Here is a 9,867-nt window from a genome sequence, read left to right as displayed (position 1 = left end):
GTGAATATCTGATTGTAGTGTTCCCCTATGTCACATCTATGGTACGTTAATTTCCATTTATACAAGGCCCCCTGCTGGTATCCATGTTTCCCAGCCCAATCTCTAAAATAAAATAGTGTCTTACCTGTCACATCCCAATGGGTGTTTGTAGAGAAGAACCGGATAATTGTATGCGCTGTCTCAAATATGTGACGTCTTGATTTGATCCCGAAAGATTGCTTACTCAAAATGGGCAGATAGGGGACAATGCATTTCGGGAGTGAACTCCTCCCTTCATCAGATCCAAAAAGTTGTCCCCATTTATTATTATTATGCATGAGGAGGAGCTTTGTACCATAGATGATGGGAAATTTGAAAATGTCCATACAATGTGGCCACCATAGATTCTGTATAGGTCAATGTCCTATCTTGGTTGACCACTTGTTTCGGGATCGGGATGTGTTCAGGTGTCCATAATATATGTATATTAAATGGAGCATTTTCACAAAAATTCTAGAAACTTGACATTTTACTTGATTTTTTTTTTAAGGTAACGAGTATTTTTTAAAAAAAAAGTCATTGTCTTGTCTGAATAATATAAAAGCTTAATGGATTAAATCTGACTGGGGAAGAATTGAATTGACAATTAAATGAGATCTTACGAATCTCGTAATCAAATATACATAGAGCCTCTCTTTTAAGTTGACAGCAAAATTTATGACAGTCAGGTCTCAAATAAATTGGAGAAAAGTGCAGCCAGGCCTCTACCTAATAAGTTATTAAAGTATTGTAACTTTATACTAAGCATGATGGGACATGTTGGGGCGGCGTGTGGTAAAAACTTTTATTCAGTGATGACCTTGGACGCTGTAAAATTTCCTTTTCGGGAAAATACATGTATTTGGTTGTGGAATAGAGATTGAGATATGGAATAATGAATGTAAATTATGAATAGTGGCCATATTTTATGTATATTCTGTACATCACCCACCTTCCCATCTGCTTCATGATATTTAGTGCTAATCCTTTATTTACTGACAACAAGACTTTGTAAGGTTTAGGCACATAAACGTCTCCGAGGGTGGCCCTTCCCCATTTCACAATGCCCATTGATTTTGCTTATGTTCAGGGCAATGGAGAAGGATCCTGCATATCTGTACACAGAACAGTACTACTACCATCCTGTATATACAGTACTGGCACATCGTAGTACTACTACTACTGTACAGTATATAACTCTTATCCTGTATATATGGTCACAGCACAATACTACTACTCCTATCCTGTATATATGGGTACAGCATAGTACTATTACTCCTATCCTGCATATATGGGCACAGCACAGTACTACTACTCATATCCTGTATATATGGGCACAGCACAGTACTACTACTCCTATCCTGTATACATGTACACAGCACAGTACTACTACTCCTATCCTGTATGTATGGGCACAGCACAGTACTACCACTCCTATCCTGTATATATGGGGACAGCACAGTACTACTACTCCTATCCTGTATATATGGGCACAGCACAGTACTACTACTCCTATCCTGAATATATGGGCACAGCACAGTACTACTACTCCTATCCTGTATACATGTACACAGCACAGTACTACTACTCCTATCCTGTATGTATGGGCACAGCACAGTACTACCACTCCTATCCTGTATATATGGGGACAGCACAGTACTACTACTCCTATCCTGTATATATGGGCACAGCACAGTACTACTACTCCTATCCTGAATATATGGGCACAGCTCAGTACTACTACTCCTATCCTGTATATATGGGCACAGCACAGTACTACTACTCCTATCCTGTATGTATGGGCACAGCACAGTACTACTACTCCTATCCTGTATGTATGGGCACAGCACAGTACTACTACTCCTATTCTAATTCTCTTATCCTATATCTACGGTTTTCCCACCTTTGTAACTTTTGCACGGCGCCCACCAATGTGTTAAACTCTCAGGGCTGCCAACCCATCTTTTTTTTCCGATACTACCTCTGCCTGTGCCAACTGTGCTTAAAAATAGTGTCTCCAGGTCATGTTTAGCGGTGATTACTTTCTCATATTGTTATTTTCTAGCTCCTGCACAGACCAAGTTATACTGTGAAGTCTAACAGTGATGTATCCTTCAGGAAGCCATCCAACGAGCGGAGGTGAAGATAACTATTAATACAGTAAATAATTCCCAAATCTGCTGCGTGAGCGCAAGGAGCTGACCGGGTTCCAGTCGCTTATTACAATATTTTTTTATGTCTTTTACTTTCCCACTTTGAGAAATGTTTTTATTGGGTTGTATTTTAAGCCGCTGCCCTTTACAAGAAGTTCTGCTCAGGATCATACCAGGACAGTGGATGTTAACCTTCCTAGTGCCACATCCCTTTAATGCAGTTCCTTGTGCTGTGGTGACCCCCAACCATAAAATTATTTTTGTTGCTTTTTCATAACTGTAATTTTGTTACTGTTATGAATTGTAACCATAGTCACAGTGATCCCCCCAATAATCACAACGCCTGCTTCCACTAACCAGTAGTCACAGCGCCTGATTCCAGTACCCAGCAGTCACAGCGCCTTCTTCCAGTAGCCAGTAGTCACAGCACCTTCTTCCAGTAGTCACAGCACCTTCTTCCAGTAGCCAGTAGTCACAGCACCTTCTTCCAGTAGTCACAGCACCTTCTTCCAGTAGCCAGTAGTCACAGCACCTTCTTCCAGTAGTCACAGCACCTTCTTCCAGTAGCCAGTAGTCACAGCACCTTCTTCCAGTAGCCGGTAGTCATAGCACCTGCTTCCCGTAGCCAGTAGTCACAGCGCCTTCTTCCAGTAGCCAGTAGTGATAGCGCCTTCTTCCAGTAGCCAATACACATAGCGCCTTCTTCCAGTAGGCTGTAGTCACAGCGCCTGCTTCCACTAACCAGTAGTCACAGCGCCTGATTCCAGTACCCAGCAGTCACAGCGCCTTCTTCCAGTAGCCAGTAGTCACAGCACCTTCTTCCAGTAGCCAGTAGTCACAGCACCTTCTTCCAGTAGCCAGTAGTCACAGCACCTTCTTCCAGTAGCCAGTAGTCATAGCACCTGCTTCCAGTAGCCAGTAGTCATAGCGCCTTCTTCCCGTAGCCAGTAGTCACAGCGCCTTCTTCCAGTAGCCAGTAGTGATAGCGCCTTCTTCCAGTAGCCAATACACATAGCGCCTTCTTCCAGTAGGCAGTAGTCACAGCGCCTGCTTCCACTAACCAGTAGTCACAGCGCCTGATTCCAGTACCCAGCAGTCACAGCGCCTTCTTCCAGTAGCCAGTAGTCACAGCATCTTCTTCCAGTAGTCATAGCACCTGCTTCCAGTAGCCAGTAGTCATAGCGCCTTCTTCCCGTAGCCAGTAGTCACAGCGCCTTCTTCCAGTAGCCAGTAGTGATAGCGCCTTCTTCCAGTAGCCAATACACATAGCGCCTTCTTCCAGTAGGCAGTAGTCACAGCGCCTGCTTCCACTAACCAGTAGTGATAGCGCCTTCTTCCAGTAGGCAGTAGTCACAGCGCCTTCTTCCAGTAGCCAGTAGTGATAGCGCCTTCTTCCAGTAGCCAGTAGTCACAGCGCCTGATTCCAGTAGCCTGTAGTCACAGCACCTTCTTCCAGTAGTCACAGCGCCTTCTTCCAGTAGCCAGTAGTGATAGCGCCTTCCTCCAGTAGGCAGTAGTCACAGCGCCTTCTTCCAGTAGCCAGTACACATAACGCCATCTTCCAGTACCCAGTAGTCACAGCGCCTGCTTCCAGTAGCCAGTAGTCACAGCGCCTGCTTCCAGTAGCCAGCAGTCATAGCGCCCTTTTCCAGTAGCCATTAGTAACAGTGCCTGCTTCCAGTAGCTAGTAAACACAGCACCTGCTTCCCGTAGCCAGTAGTCACAGCACCTGCTTCCTGTAGCCAGTAGTCATAGCGCCTTCCTCCAGTAGCCAGTAGTCACAGTGCCTGCTTCCAGTACCCAGTAGTCACAGCCCCTGCTTCCAGTACCCAGTAGTCACAGCCCCTGCTTCCAGTTCCCAGTAGTCACAGCGCCTGCTCCCAGTTCCCAGTAGTCACAGCATGTGCTTCGAGTAGCCAGTAGTCACAGCATGTGCTTCGAGTAGCTTGTAGTCACAGTGCCTTATTCAGTAGCCATTAGTCACAGCTCGTGCTTCCAGTACCCAGAAGTCACAGCATTTGCTTCCAGTAGCCAGTAGTCACAGTGCCTTATTTAGTAGCCATTAGTCATAGTGCCTTCTTTCAGTAGCCAGCAGTCACAGTGCTTGCTTCCGGCAGCCAGTAGTCACAGTGCCAGTTTCCAGTAGCCAGTAGTCTCATTGAACTTTTATTAATAGTAAAAAAAAGCACCTCTCTCTTCCTTCTACCAAAAAAGGCAGTTTATTTCTGATAATACAAAAAGCAGCGTAAAATGATTACAAAGTAGAAATCCAGCAGAAGTACAAGACAGCTCAACACAGCTTTTGCCTGATCCCTTGTTTTCTCCCCATATCCCTCATGATATTAATATTGGGTTTTGAAACAGAATACAACAACTGAGGAGAGGAGATTTGCCGAATTACATTGCTGTTAACATTTAGTGTTCACAAACGTAATGTTGACATAATGTTAAGTGTATTGCCACTTGCAGAATCCTCGTCTGCTGCGGACTTTCTGCGGCTACGGGAAATCCGTTACATTAGACGGTTTTTCGACAAGTTCTTTTATTAGCAAAATGGGACTATTTTTTTTTTTTTTTAGAAAAATAACTTTACAGTCAAAAATGAACATGGAGCAGGTGCCCGGTGATCCCCTGCCCCGCGGTGCGTTTATACTGGAGAACGTGCTGCGAATTATATGCATATTTTTGCGTCTATCAGCGCCGCTTCCACCAGGAGCGATATTACTAAGCGGACATGACCCAGGGATTAGCTGCCGCTACCTGGACGCGTCTTCTGCGTTGCCTCATTGTGTCCTCGGGAGGGGTTTTGGCGAATATCCTCACGTCTGTTATTTTATTGTCAAAAAACATTTGGAATCATTAACGCGGCTTAACGATTAGACGCTTCTTGACATTTTGTGATTTTTTTTTTCCTCCCGTAGAATTTCTCATATTAAGTAACTGGGTTCTCGCCACTTAATAAGAATATTACATGCAGCTGCAGCTTTGTGAGATCCGCTAATAAGTTCGAGATATTCCGAGTGGCAGACAGTCCCTACGGGCTCGGCAGCTGCACATTGTGCTGACTCGGATGAGATACGGCGCACCAAACACATTAGCATATCTACTTAGCTGACAGCGGGATGTGATGCGCTCCTATAACTCATACAGGTGATGGACGCCCCGTATTATACATCAGTCTAATCTCTCCTGATGCCGGGCTGTAAATCCTTCCGCAAAGAGCCGGGCAGGGAAAAATGGGAGGGAATCTAGTAATAAAACCGGCTGCACTTTTATTTTTTGGTGTCCTGCTGTAGGTGACTTTATTACTATGATATTAGATAGAGCTGACTCTAGGGCAGCATTTGGGTTCAACCATAGTAGTGATAGGAGGACACACTGCCCCCTGCTGGTGTGATGATGTGGGGGCTATGACATAGGACAGTCACCCCTAGTAAGGAAAGGAGAACACACTGCCCCCTGCTGGTGTGATGATGTGGGGGCCCTGGTATAGGACAGTCACTCCTATTAGTGATAGGAGGACACAATGCCCACTGCTGGTGTGATGATGTGGGAGCCATGGTATAGGACAGTCACCCCTAGTAGTGATAGGAGAACACACTGCCCCCTGCTGGTGTGATGATGTGGGGGCCCTGGTATAGGACAGTCACTCCTATTAGTGATAGGAGGACACAATGCCCACTGCTGGTGTGATGATGTGGGAGCCATGGTATAGGACAGTCACCCCTAGTAGTGATAGGAGAACACACTGCCCCCTGCTGGTGTGATGATGTGGGGGCCCTGGTATAGGACAGTCACTCCTAGTAGTGATAGGAGGACACACTGCCCCCTGCTGGTGTGATGATGTGGGGCCATGGTATAGGACAGTCACCCCTAGCAGTGATAGGAGGACACACTGCCCCCTGCTGGTGTGATGATGTGGGGGCCCTGGTATAGGACAGTCACCCCTAGTAGTGATAGGAGAACACACTGCCCCCTGCTGGTGTGATGATGTGGGGGCCCTGGTATAGGACAGTCACTCCTAGTAGTGATAGGAGGACACACTGCCCCCTGCTGGTGTGATGATGTGGGGCCATGGTATAGGACAGTCACCCCTAGCAGTGATAGGAGGACACACTGCCCCCTGCTGGTGTGATGATGTGGGGGCCATGGCATAGAACAGTCACCCCTAGTAGTGATAGGAGGACACACTGCCCCCTGCTGGTGTGATGATGTGGGGGCCATGGTATAGGACAGTCACCCCTAGTAGTGATAGGAGGACACACTGTCCCCTGCTGGTGTGATGATGTGGGGCCATGGTATAGGACAGTCACCCCTAGCAGTGATAGGAGGACACACTGCCCCCTGCTGGTGTGATGATGTGGGGGCCCTGGTATAGGACAGTCACTCCTAGATGTGATAGGAGGACACACTGCCCCCTGCTGGTGTGATGATGTGGGGCCATGGTATAGGACAGTCACCCCTAGTAGTGATAGGAGGACACTGCCCCCTGCTGGTGTGATGATGTGGGGCCATGGTATAGGACAGTCACTCCTAGATGTGATAGGAGGACACACTGCCCCCTGAAGGTGTGATGATGTGGGGCCATTTTATAGGACAGTCACCCCTAGTAGTGATAGGAGGACACACTGCCCCCTGCTGGTGTGATGATGTGGGGGCCATGGCATAGGACAGTCACCCCTAGCAGTGATAGGAGGACACACTGTCCCCTGCTGGTGTGATGATGTGGGGCCATGGCATAGGACAGTCACCCCTAGTAGTGATAGGAGGACACACTGCCCCCTGCTGGTGTGATGTGGGGGCCATGGCATAGGACAGTCACCCCTAGTAGTGATAGGAGGACACACTGCCCCCTGCTGGTGTGATGATGTGGGGGCCATGGCATAGGACAGTCACCCCTAGCAGTGATAGGAGGACACACTGCCCCCTGCTGGTGTGATGTGGGGGCCCTGGTATAGGACAGTCACTCCTAGATGTGATAGGAGGACACACTGCCCCCTGCTGGTGTGATGATGTGGGGCCATGGTATAGGACAGTCACTCCTAGATGTGATAGGAGGACACACTGCCCCCCTGCTGGTGTGATGATGTGGGGCCATGGTATAGGACAGTCACTCCTAGATGTGATAGGAGGACACACTGCCCCCTGCTGGTGTGATGATGTGGGGCCATGGTATAGGACAGTCACCCCTAGTAGTGATAGGAGGACACACTGCCCCCTGCTGGTGTGATGATGTGGGGACCATGGTATAGGACAGTCACCCCTAGCAGTGATAGGAGGGCACACTGCCCCCTGCTGGTGTGATGATGTGGGGACCATGGTATAGGACAGTCACCCCTAGTAGTGATAGGAGGACACACTGCCCCCTGAAGGTGTGATGATGTGGGGGCCATGGTATAGGACAATCACCCCAAGTAGTGTTAAGAGGACACACTGCCCCCTGCTGGTGTGATGTTGTGGGGATCATGGGATGAGACAGTCACCCCTAATAGTGATAGGTGACACTGTCCAATGCTGGTGTGATGTTTTGGGGGTCATGGCATACAACAGTCACTTCTAGTATTGATAGGACACACTGCCCCCTGCTGGTGGGGTGATGTGAGGAGCCAGGCCATAGGACAGTGATCACCCCTAGCAGTGATAAGAGGACGCACTGCCCCCTGCTGGTGTGATGATGTGGGGGGCCATTGTATAGGACAGTCAGTCATATAGGACAGGCAGTCACTCCTAATAGGCATAGAAAGACACACTGCCCGCTGCTGCACCAGCAAATTACACGAAAATTGAGAAAGATTAAACAGCTAGAAGTGTGAAAATCGCGCTCCAGGCTGCTTTTACCTTTTTTTCAGGCCATCCCAGCGTGTCCAGCTTGAAGAAGACCATCGTTGGGATTAAGGTGAAGAGGAGAATAGGTAAGTATTTGTATGGATGCAGCAGGCAATGACGGAGAACTTACCTTGGGTTGGGCTACTGTTTGATGTTTTGTAATAGTGATGATAGATTTTTTGTATAACTCTGGGGAGAAACGTTTTTTTTGTGCAAACATTGCAACTTTTGGTTTAGACCGGGTCTCTAACAAGCAAAGAAAGAAAATAATAATCTGCTCCTCACGATTCCCCGGGAGCCTCCCCCTCTCTTCTCCTGCAGCTCTGCAGCCGGCAGGCGTGATGATGTCATCACATCCCACCTACTGGCTTCATAGACACAGACGTGGCAGAGAGGAGGGGGAAACGGGAGGGGCGAGTATAACGAGGCTGGGATGGGGGTGCAATTATACTTTTTGGGAACAATAAGGGTTGGAGTTTAGTTCAGGGTAAGGGCAGTCATAATAGAAGAACAAGGGCGGCACTCACTCCGATTGGAGAGCACTGCTCCAGAGGACTAGATTGTCCATATTGTCCATCATGGAGTCCATACAACACCGTATTCCTGCTAGGTGCTATCCACAGCATACAAAAACAAAAAAAGATTTCTGGGGGTCCGACTGCTGAAACCCCATCTGATCTCCCCTACCATAGAAGTGCTAGAAATTGCACAGCACAGCGCTCATTTATCTCCGAAACTCACTGGCCACTGCTCCTATGGTTTTGAATGCAGCGACAGGACCTGTTACTTTACAGGACGTTGGTTCTGGTGAACAATAGGGGGTCCCAGCAGTCGGGCCCCACCAGATTATATTGTTATCCGATAACCTATTGTTAGATCTCTTCACTGTGTTTTATGCCTAAGAATCAGCATGTGCAAGCTCCATTATTTTTTTTTTAGACCCCTTTCACCTTGATAGATAAATGGTCTTATCTGCGCCAAGTCCTCACAGATGGGCGGCACATGGGCCACCACCTCACTAAATTCTAGGGTAACATCCAAGCTATTTAGGACCTAAAGGATCCCACCAAAGATACTTACAGCCCCATAGAGGCTAATGGTGCCCCCTTTACATGAATGGGGAGGCTCCTAATCTGATTGGACCAGTCACACACAGAGCGTGGCGTATATTTCTATGCCAGGTCCTACCAAGCTTCGATAGCTGCCGTATAAATGTCCCCCACATACCCTATCCCTTTCAGTACAAGTTATAGCTGAGGCTTTGATATTTGGATATCATGCCCTCATTTACAGTATAATGTGCACAACATGGACACAGGACGTTTGTGGGCTACTTCTTCAGCCAATAGCTGTACAGCAGGAAGTGATGTCAGAGGAACAGTGTGGAGTTCTGGCAACTTCTCTACTACAGAAGGTTTTTTTTTGCTGGTGAAGATGGGAATCTATGTGTGTGTGTGTGTGTATGCGTGTGTGTATGCGTGTGTGTATGCGTGTGTGTGTGTGCGTGTATGCGTGTATGCGTGTGTGTGTGCGTGTGTGCGCGTGTGTGTGTGTGCGTGCGTGCATGTACGTGTTATAAAGGAATCCGCACAGCCACGTTTAAAATCACCATATTTTGCACATCCGCTCTCTGGGACTGGGGGAACGTCATAAACTCTGTTTTGAATTGAAATTTTCACCCAATGCTTTCCAAAATCCACTTATTATCCACCATATACATTGTATGCTGCGGCTGTTAGCAACCAATCACAGCTCAGCTTCCATTTTGCCACAGGGCATTAATATGGGCTCTGAGACAGAGAGAGAAGCTAAGACAAACAGACAATAACCCTAGTAAGCGATACACTGGCACATCTTACTTCTGAGGAGT

This window comes from Engystomops pustulosus, chromosome 1 (genome assembly GCF_040894005.1).
Source record: "Engystomops pustulosus chromosome 1, aEngPut4.maternal, whole genome shotgun sequence".
In the NCBI taxonomy this organism is placed as follows: domain Eukaryota; kingdom Metazoa; phylum Chordata; class Amphibia; order Anura; family Leptodactylidae; genus Engystomops; species Engystomops pustulosus.
Note: the sequence above shows the minus strand (reverse complement) of the source record.